The sequence below is a fragment of the Tasmannia lanceolata genome, unplaced genomic scaffold (genome assembly GCF_043159265.1).
Source record: "Tasmannia lanceolata isolate RefF3 unplaced genomic scaffold, GAP_Taslan_0.1 ptg000003l, whole genome shotgun sequence".
NCBI lineage: Eukaryota > Viridiplantae > Streptophyta > Magnoliopsida > Canellales > Winteraceae > Tasmannia > Tasmannia lanceolata.
In genome coordinates, this window is record NW_027518680.1 from 10,365,588 (window position 1) to 10,377,204 (window position 11,617).

Here is an 11,617-nt window from a genome sequence, read left to right on the forward strand (position 1 = left end):
TTTTCCTCTCCTAAGTGAAGCGAGGTGTGAGATCTCTTTTCAAGGCCCCCGTGCAATGTCTGCATTAAGGTCAAATTGACCACCTTGATTCATTCTCGAGACTAACAAGAGTTTTCTCATACTTCTCCTTTTCTTTTCTTTGTCTCTCCCCCCGAGTTCTTTGTTGTTATTAAAATTTTGTTTCGGAGCCCTGGAGCTTCCTCTTGTTGTCAGGACATTCATTGGAGTTCAGGGTAGTCATTAGCATCTGATCTTACCATCGTTTTTCAAGAACTTCCTCTCAGGCTCGGGCTATAACGGAATGTTTCTTGAGCCAACCCCTTGCCCTTCCTATCATTTTTCCCATCTTAGGGTCTTCATAGGGTTTGAAGGTTTCCTTTCTTTTTGGGATTCTTCTTTGCACGTTCCTCGGGATCCTTTTCGAGTTTCGGGATGCCATCAATTTTGGGAACACTTCCCTCAGGTTTAGACGTCGATGGAACATTTCTTGAGCCAATCTCTTCCCTTCATACCTTAGAGTTTTCGCAGGTTAAGGGATTCCCTCCTCTCAGAGTGTTTAACTAGTTAGGACCCTTTCCTTAGTGACTGATTGTTTAGTAGTTCTTATTATAGGTTTTTTTGTTTGTCCCTTTTGTTTAGAAGTCTACCTTTAGGGTTAGAAGCTTTTTCATCTCTCGTCTGTTCAGGTTTTTCCTCACAAGTTAGATATCGTCTCCTTTGGAGATTGATTGAGGCTCGTTAGTTTTATTTTCGTCTCTTCGAGATTGTTCTTTTCCTTGGAACTTTAGTTCCCTCATTTTGATTTCTTTCCCCTTAGGCTTTAGGGATCCCGTTTTCCTCTGTAATACTCTACCGCGATATGGTGGGTATAGAGGCTCTTCTATTGGATTCCTTTATCTGAAAGGGTGTTGTAGACACCCCATTTTGACCGTGCCCTAAACCCTTCCAGTTTTGCAAAAATCCCCATCAAATCAATGAGTTAGGGTCCCAAACTTAACCCTAGGCTAGCTTTGGGTCCCAGCTAGGTCCCCGCAAAATTTCGTCGAAATCCGATCGCGTTTGCCTAGCAAACGAGCTAAGACGGTGCTGTGGTGTAAATGCGCAGAAGGGGGGTGATTTATCCTGGGTGGGGCCGAACCTGGACCGAATGGGACAAAGGTTACGGGCGCGCCTTATCATTTTTGTGCGCCCATCAAATGGGGGTGCGGATATCAACAGGTTATTTTAACCTATATAAAAAAAAATCAAAAAACGAAAGGGGGAGAGCTCATTGGTAAAAGACAAAAAAAGATAGAGAGAGAGAGCTTCTCCTCCGGCAACGGTGCCGGAGCTCCGATCGGATCGGCCACCACCTCATCTTTGCCTCCATCCTATTTCTGCAACCCAACTCCTCCGACCACATCCCACCGGAGCCGCCCATATTTTCCCTCATCACCACCTCCGATCGAGCTTTCACCCAATCACAACCACCAACAGCCACCACCTCCATTGATTCCGGCAAGCTTGCCGGAATCCGATCACCACCGTCGAACCATCTCCACCTTCTCCTTCATTTTCCCCTTTTCTCCTCTGCAAAACCCAAACCACCACTATTCGGCCATTTCCAGCCCTACCACCATCTCCTCCACCCCACTTCCAACTTCTTCTTCTTCATTTTATTTTATTTTATTTTTTTATTTTATTTTTAAAAAAAGAAAAAAAAAAGAAAGAAGGAGAGATCTGCAGAGAGAAAAGAGAGAGAGAGAGAAGGATCTTCTTCTCCGACAGAAATTTCGTCGGAGTCCGATCATCACCACCTCCGACCGGCTGTGCCGGAATCCGGCCCCAACTCCGGCCACCCTTACGCTCAGGTATTTTCATTTTTTATGTTTATTTATTTATTTATTTTTAATTTTTTTTTGTCGTTTCATCATTGCATGTTTGACTGTTCGTTGATTATTAATATTAAATTATCGAGAATAGTAACAGCTGTTTGAATAGTAATAGGATTAAATTTTTATTTTCGTGAATAGTAAAGGTTGCGTGAACAGTACCAGGTCGATTAATATTATTAAATCATTATTTTCGTCGATTAATATTATTAAATTATTAATTTTGTCGGTGATTAATTATTGTTTTTTGACCGTAATGATTATTTTATTTAAATTATTATTTTTGTCGGTTATTAATATTATTAAATTATTAATTTTTTTGACCGCGATGATTACTATTAATTAAGTATTATTATTTTTCTTTCGGTGGAATATTTAATTGTTATTTCGTTTCCAATTACCGATGTGGGACCCGTTTGTGTGGGGCCCGCTGATGTGGGACCCGCTGTGTGGAGCCCGCCGATGTGGGGCCCGCTGATGTGGGGCCCGCCGATGTGGGGCCCGTTTGTGTGGGGCCCGCCGATGTATGAATAGTACTTGGTAGGTCCTACTGTGAATAGTACTTTTGAATAGTACTTTTGAATAGTACTTTTGAATAGTACTTTTGAATAGTACTTTTGAATAGTACTTTTGAATAGTACTTTTGAATAGTACTTTTGAATAGTAGCTTTGAATAGTAGCTTTGAATAGTAGCTTTGAATAGTAGCTTTGAATAGTAGTTGTGAATAGTAGTTGTGAATAGTAATTATAACAGTCTTCAGCACAGGAGTCAGTCCTTCAGTCAGTCCAGGAGTTTTTCCTATCATCATAGGGGTTAGGATTCTGTCCATCCTCTCATCAAGTCGTGATCTTTACCCGCTCCTGCAAGGTATAGGATGCTGTCCAACCCTTGCCGAGTTATTTTCCTGTTCGTTCCCCCGCAAAGCATAGGATGCTATCCAACCTTTGCGGGATTCCAGAAGTCTCCCTACCCTTATGATGATAGGATTTTATTCTCTGGTGTCAAAAAACAACAAAAACATTTCAAAAATACTTGAAAACAACAAAAACATTCCAAAAACACTTGAAAATTCAAAAACATCTCAAAAACAATTCAAAATCCAAAAACATTTTAAAAATCAAAATCTCAAAAAATCTTGAGTTATGTGCAGAGCAGTTAGGAATTCTGTTCCGAACTACGGATGGCTTGATCCCTAGCTGAGGGGTACGTAGGCAGCTCAGGCGTGCTGCTGGCACCGTGAGTTCAGTCACCATTTTTAGACACCATTTTTACACCCTTTCACCATTTTTAGACACCATTTTTACACCCTTTCACCATTTTCAGCCACCATTTTTTGTAAATATTTCTCACAACTTTCACCATTTTTCATAACTTCAAAACCTCCAAAAAATACAAAAACTTCAAAACCTTTTCAAAAAGATCTTCCCCTAGAGTTAGGAGTCTGTCCTAGATATTTAGGGTGTTTTAGAGTTAGGAGTCGGTCCTGATTTGTATTGATATGGTGTGTCCTGTCGTGTGAGTGTCCCTAGAGTTAGGAGGCCTCAAGTCGATCGGTTAGACATTTAGTCGAACCGATGGCTAGACTAGGAAGCATATAGTCAACCCATGGTTTTCCTTAGAATGCACAGCCTAGATACACATAGGATGTAGGGCCCACCTGCATTAGCTTAAGGCTAATCAACTTGCATTAGTTAGGACATATAGAGAGTCCTAAAAATTACAATCCACTTGAATTTAAGCAATCGCACAAAAAGCTTTAAAAACTAGTCGAGTCTAGTTGATCGAGTCTAGGATAGCGGTCCTAGAGGTTTAGGCATTGTGGTTTAGCATAGGACATCGAACTACGTTGGCTCTGATTCTTCCCGAGGCCGGGATACGTAGTGCAGCTAGGATGAATGGCCATCCTGGTCCGAGTCAAGTATTGCATTAGAGTCTAGGGTTTGTCGTGTCGGGTCGTGTGTCGAGTCGTGTCGTGTTGTGTGTTATGCTGTGTTTTCTTATTTTTATGTACAGATCCTATACCTTTAGCTGTAACATGCATGTGCTTGTCCACCAGAACTTAGACACCAATTAGGCATGGCACTCATAACCTAGCTATTCTTAGGCGACATATCTTTCATTTCTTTTGTGTGTGCTTCTTATTCATCTCCGAGACATGCATGATTAGCTAGACGTAATCTCGGAGATATTCGTTCCCATTTCGCATGATTTTCGCCCAAAACTCTTCAAAATTAATAATAAATGGCATAAGAGACCAGGTGCTAGCACTTGGGCGAATTGGGGGCGCCTAATCCCTTCCCCATTCGTCATCAGGCACGAACCCTATTTTATATCTCTGGTTATCCGTTGCAACAGAGCACAGCATGGGATCCAGGGCCCACTTCCTTGGATGGCGACTCTTCTTTGTTTAAGGTACGCCTCGAATCTGGGCTAGTCCCCGAATCGAGAGGTATCTCACTTTACATCGCCGCTCATGCTGTGAGGGGCACTCTTTCGAGAGTTCCTTGGTGGGGCTCTCCTTCACGTGGACGATCTAGAGAGACTCGCGCGGGGGCCCGTCCCCTCACGCCCGTCCCGGATCTGGTTCCACAGACTGGCGACTCTGCTGGGGATTTCTTGGAACATTGCCTAACTCTGTAAAAATGCCATTTTTATTAATTTTGAAGAAATTTGGGTCAAAACCAAGTTAAATGGGAACTTTATCGTTAGAAATCCAGGGGCACCAATTAGGTGCGTAAATAAAACAAGGGATTCACACACTGCACATCATGCATTGTCATATTCTTTATTTCTTTCATTATTTTCATTATTGGCCTCAGGGAATAGATATGACGCGCACCAGATGGGAGCCGTTGTATCTATTTCCGAGCTATGCGCCAGAGCTGCAGCCGTAGACACTGGGTGTGCTGGTGTTCTACAGCAGCCGATGAGCAATGAACATACTCTGTATAATGCCGGGTGTGCTGGCGTTATACATCAAGGGTATGGTCATAGGCATAGTACCCTGCAGAAATGCCTGGGCCTTACTTTCATTTCATTATATTATGTATATATATTAGTTGCTCCCTTTAGAACCAAAATTAGGGAACCCTTGCTAGGACACTATATATATGTACTCATATAGGACGAACATGTGTTGCTCACACGTGTGGAGCCTAGAGTTAGGAGCTTTGTCCCCTTTGTAGACTAGGGTAGTTCATTTTGACATGGCTACAACGGTCCTAGTACACTCATCAGTCTGTCTTGAGTCGAGACTTCCTTGACTCCGCTAGTTAGACTAGGGTTGGTGCCCCTGGTTAGGATGTATATATATATATATATGTATATATTTATTATTAGATTAGGGCTTGCTTCTTAGTTAGGTTTCCTTCTAATCTAATCAATTTTTCCCCATCTATCCATTCTGTGGATTATCATCAGATTCTTGGCTCTTTTAGTCATGATCTGTCTTCCGTGAGCTTGATCATTTGATTGATCCTGATCAGACCGTGTTCCACATGTCGATTGTGAGTCTATCTTGCCATTATCATTATCGGAGTGTGTGTTCTTGCTGAGAACCCTGCTTTATCTTGACCATGACGGCATACTCTTCATGTTTAGTTGCTGAGACCCTCCTAGTATAGCCGTCATGCTGCCAATTTTTTTTAGAACCCTTGAGCGTAATCATTATCCTTTTGGGTTCATTGACAAACCATGTGCTTACCTTACCACATCTCCTGGTATAGCCGTTATGCTGCCGAATTTTCTCCAAATACCTTGAGTGTGGTCATCATCCTTTTAGGCTTGTTGACAAACCATGTACTTGTCGTACCACATCTTCATGCACAACCGTTAAGCTGTCGGATTTTGATCCAAGGGAAGGATGTGTTGGCGCTACCTTTTGTCTCAACTTGCACATTACATTGCTATGGGATTAATTCTCATTGAGCCTAGTGTTTATGATGTCCATGACAGGAGTCTTAGTCACTCGTCTACCATCAACCCCAAAAAAGCTTTCATCTCTAAACTCGCTTGGTCTAGCCCGCTACCTGGTAGACAGGGATTCCCTCATTCTTCTTGAACTCAAATGCTTCTGAGAACCCTGCACATAACCGTGTTGCACCTCCTACACCCACCATGGGAACCATTTCACCCATTCAACCCTTCATATATCTTACCACCTTTACCTGTACCACCTCTGGGCTGGAAAATGATTGGGAAGAGAAAAGAAAAATATCAGAGCTTGAACTCCTTGAAAATATCATACCAAAGAAAGCCTTGCCATTGTCAGGTGCTAAAGAACAATTTGAGCTGGGTCAACAGAAACCAAAGAGGCCCTCCCTTCTGAGATTCTAACTCTAGGATTACTCTTTCCAATCATTATCGCCATTAATGAAGGCACGTTGTCCTTGAACTTTCAGCGCCAATCCGTTGCCTCCGATAAAGTGTCTCATCTTTGAAATTTGTTTTGAAGTGTGTATACCAACCCTCCTGTCAAAGTTGGTAAGTCTAACCATGTCAGTATCAATTCTAAGTATGTTGTGTTTACCGGTCTCTCTCATTGTGAGCCAATGTCCAATCTTTTGCTGAATTTGATGGAGAGCCTATCGTGGCGCATCAAAAATCATTGTATGTACTTCAAACATTCAATGAAAAGAACATTTGATTCCAGTGTCGTCAATATTCTTGTATATGTTCACTCTTGGATCTAATGTTAATAAACAAATTAAGACACCCTCCTCGAATGAGGATGCCGATGAAATTCTCCTCGAGATTTGAAAGATAATCAAACGAGAGGAAGAGCGTCGAGCAAAGCCACTTGAAGATGAAATTGATACCGTGGATAGTGGTATCGAAATCCGAAACTCGGGAAATGAAGATTGGCAAAATTTTATCTCTCGAAGAGCGCAAAGAATCGATAAACCTATTTAGAGGGTTCAAAGAAGTGTTGCTTGGTCCTATGAGGATAAACCGGAAACATGCCTTGACACTGTTCAACGTGAGTCACCCTCAGCTTCAGACATCGGGTCGAAAAAAAAAATTCAAATGAAGAATACCAAACATCAAATGCAGTGAATGAAAAATTGAGAGAAGACTTTCAGACAACAAAGTCATGAGCATAGAGCATGAACCCCAAAAAGAATACTTGGGCTATACATTGCGATGGAATTTCAAGTTAAAGCATTCCAGGCGTAGGGGCATTCCCCACATCCAAGCAAAAAAATAAAAATCAGAATGAACAAAGAAAAATAAGATAGAATCCAGAGAAGAAAGGAGAAGGGAGCATGCCCCACGTCAACTCCTCAAGAACGTCAGAATCGCAGGAAGCAGAGTCGATAAATGGATTGAAAATTTCAAAATCATCTTCAGCATTCATAGAAGACCCAGAGCCGTAGAATCCCGAATATCAGTGCGAGATCCCAAAGAAAAAGTGGGAATTCAATCAGTCTAGCTTGCGCAGTACAGATGAAGTCTTGCCAGGAAATGCCGCCAGACTCCTAAAAAAAAAAGAGAGAAAAAAAAGTTCAAAGCCATTGAACCTTAGCCATTCAAAAAGCTTGTATGCCAAAACACCAGAAGGCCATCCTTGGACGCCTGAGCCTTAAATGCCAAAATCCCAAGTTTTTTTTTTTTAAAAAAAAAAAAATCCTTTTGCAAACACCTTTGAGCCTCAACAAAATCAAACATTCTTTTCAAACACCCACAAACCAGGGGTAGTTCGTTTCGAACTACGTCTGACCTGATCCCCAACTCTTCGGGGGTACGTAGGCAACCTGATCAATTCAGGTTCGGTCAACCTTGGGAATAAAAGTCAAATTATTCCCTTTCAACCTTTGGAATAAAAGTCACATTATTCCCTTTCAACCTTTGAGCTTAAAGCCAAATCATTGTGTTCCAAACCCCAGCGAACTACGCGGACCTGATCCTCCATTTTTGGGATACTTTAGGCAACCTGGCCGATCAAGGTTCGGTCGAAACTTTGAAATCCAAAAGAAATACCCAACCCTTTTGAATCCAAGCCTACCTAGAAAAGTCCTTCTGGTGAACAAGCAGAGGTTCAAAGTCAAGAAGAAAAAGAGACGGAGTCTGAAGACCCGCTAGGCTGAAAACCCGAGAGGGCGGTCTAGGCAAAATTTAGGGTCATTCACCCGCTAAGTTGACAACTGAAAAGTCAGCTTAGGCAAAAGTTAGGGTATCAAGCCCGCTGGATTGAAAACCCGAAAGGGCGAACCAGGCAAAAGTTAGGGCAAGCGGTCCGTCAGATTGAAAACCTGAAAAGGCAATCTGGTCAATGGCAATGACTTCCAACGAAAAAGCGAATCATCGAGATGGAGAAACAGTCTTCAACCAGGGCAAAATCTCGGAGTCCAAGTAGTGCCAGCAAGATTACTTTAACATTCCTCTAAACTAGGGGCATTGAAACCGAGCAATTTGAAAGGGATAATAACCATGACGGAAACACCGAAAGAGGAGAGTAGTGCCTCTTGACATGGTCTTCGAAATACTCTAAGAGTGGCTAAGCCATACCCTTGAAAAATAACACATCAGATCCAAGAGTGAGTCGAAAGCGAGTCGAGTCCTTAAAGCAAAAAGAGTCTTCTTTGATTGAGTCCTTGGAAATCTGTTCCTCCATATTTGTGTTCCCTCTCCTTGCAAAGTCCAAACTGTCGGGTGCTGGAAGAATGGGAGCGTGTCCTCCAAAATGCAAAGAAAATTCAGAGTAAATCCTGGTTTAGGTATCAGAAGGGGCGAGAGACATCTTATTCAAACCTACCAGAGACCTTAAGCCTCCAAAAGTGAGCAATGCAAAAAAAAGGGATTCTCAGACCCAGCCATCATGGTGATTGTCCTACTCTCTCCATACAAAAAAAAAAACTGTGCAACCTCAAGCCTTCATGAAATGAAACATCTTTTCTTCAACCATCATTGTCCTGCCTCCTTAAAACTCCTGTCATGGAAACACAATATACTAGGGGCATCTTTTATGACTCGCGTCATAAAAGATGTCAAGCACACAAAGGCAATCAGTAATAAGGCCTCCAGCAAGTTAAGATAAGAGGGGTACGAGCACATCTCAAGCCAAACCTCTAAACTCCTCAGTTGATTCCACTCTTCAGAAGAGTCAATTCTCCAAGAAAATCAGTTTCCCTAGCGAAGTCTAGAATTTGCTCACGCAGCCTTCAATCTCCAGCAAAATTCAGTTCTCTCAGAAGAAATGATCAATACTCAGAACCTCAGCAGATCATGTGAGTCTGGTCCTCAGCAAAGAACTCGCAATCCCATTTTCTCGGCAAGAGACAAAGCAATTTTCAAATGAATCAATCTGAATCAATAAATCAATCAATCAAAATCAAAAGAAATATCCATCCCTTCTGTGTAAGACCCCTGAGGCATCCCATCCGTGTAAGACCCCTGAGGCATCCCATCTGTGTAAGACCCCTGAGGCATCATCTGTGTAAGACCCCTGAGGCATCCCATCCGTGTAAGACCCCTGAGGCATCCCATCTGTGTAAGACCCCTGAGGCATCATCTGTGTAAGACCCCTGAGGCATCCTATCCGTGTAAGACCCCTGAGGCATCCCATCTGTGTAAGACCCCTGAGGCATCATCTATGTAAGACCCCTGAGGCATCCTATCTGTGTAAGACCCCTGAGGCATCCCATCTATGTAAGACCCCTGAGGCATCATCCGTGTAAGTCTCCCTGAGAGCACCTCACTAAAGTCTCCCTGAGAGCACCCAACCAAAGTCTCCCTGAGAGCACCCGCACTAAAGTCTCCCTGAGAGCACCTCACCAAAGTCTCCCTGAGAGCTCCTCACTAAAGTCTCCCTGAGAGCACCCACCCAAAGTCTCCCTGAGAGCATTCAACCAAAGTCTCCCTGAGAGCACCTCACTAAAGTCTCCCTGAGAGCACCCGCACTAAAGTCTCCCTGAGAGCACCTCACCAAAGTCTCCCTGAGAGCACCTCACTAAAGTCTCCCTGAGAGCACCCACCCAAAGTCTCCCTGAGAGCACCCCACCAAAGTCTCCCTGAGAGCACCTCACTAAAGTCTCCCTGAGAGCACCCAACCAAAGTCTCCCTGAGAGCACCCAACTAAAGTCTCCCTGAGAGCACCCAACCAAAGTCTCCCTGAGAGCACCCAACTAAAGTCTCCCTGAGAGCACCGCACTAAAGTCTCCCTGAGAGCATCCAACCAAAGTCTCCCTGAGAGCACCTCACTAAAGTCTCCCTGAGAGCACCTCACTAAAGTCTCCCTGAGAGCACCTCACTAAAGTCTCCCTGAGAGCACCTCACCAAAGTCTCCCTGAGAGCACCTCACTAAAGTCTCCCTGAGAGCACCCAACCAAAGTCTCCCTGAGAGCACCCAACCAAAGTCTCCCTGAGAGCACCTCACTAAAGTCTCCCTGAGAGCACCTCACTAAAGTCTCCCTGAGAGCACCTCACCAAAGTCTCCCTGAGAGCACCCAACCAAAGTCTCCCTGAGAGCACCCGCACTAAAGTCTCCCTGAGAGCACCTCACCAAAGTCTCCCTGAGAGCACCTCACTAAAGTCTCCCTGAGAGCACCCACCCAAAGTCTCCCTGAGAGCACCCACCCAAAGTCTCCCTGAGAGCATTCAACCAAAGTCTCCCTGAGAGCACCTCACCAAAGTCTCCCTGAGAGCACCCAACCAAAGTCTCCCTGAGAGCACCTCACTAAAGTCTCCCTTAGAGCACCCATTCCGCTGTTGTCAATCTGTCAAGATGCTGTCTTTTCAGATCCCGATTCAGGTTTGATCATGATGCTGTCTAATCATTCCGCTGTGTTCATCTGTCAAGATGCTGTCTTTTCAGATCCCGATTCAGGTTTGATCATGATGCTGTCTAATCATTCCGCTATATTCATCTGTCAAGATGCTGTCTTCTCAGATCCCGATTCAGGTTTGATCATGATGCTGTCTAATCATTCCGCTATGTTCATCTGTCAAGATGCTGTCTTCTCAGATCCCAATTTCGGTTTGATCATGATGCTGTCTAATCATTCCGCTGTGTTCATCTGTCAAGATCCTGTCTTCTCAGATCCCAATTTAGGTTTGATCATGATGCTGTCTAATCATTCCGCTATATTCATCTGTCAAGATGCTGTCTTCTCAGATCCCGATTCAGGTTTGATCATGATGCTGTCTAATCATTCCGCTATGTTCATCTGTCAAGATGCTGTCTTCTCAGATCCCAGGTTTGATCATGATAACTGTCTAATCATTCCGCTTCGTTCATCTGTCAAGATGCTGTCTTCTCAGATCCCAATTCAGGTTTGATCATGATAACTGTCTAATCATTCCGCAACGTTCGTCTGTCAAGATGCTGTCTTCTCAGATCTCAATCCCGGTTTGATCATGATAACTGTCTAATCATTCCGCTTCGTTCATCTGTCAAGATGCTGTCTTCTCAGATCCCAGGTTTGATCATGATAACTGTCTAATCATTCCGCTTCGTTCATCTGTCAAGATGCTGTCTTCTCAGATCCCAATTCAGGTTTGATCATGATAACTGTCTAATCATTCCGCAACGTTCGTCTGTCAAGATGCTGTCTTCTCAGATCTCAATCCCGGTTTGATCATGATAACTGTCTAATCATTCCGCTTCGTTCATCTGTCAAGATGCTGTCTTCTCAGATCCCAGGTTTGATCATGATAACTGTCTAATCATTCTGCTTCGTTCATCTGTCAAGATGCTGTCTTCTCAGATCCCAATTCAGGTTTGATCATGATAACTGTCTAATCATTC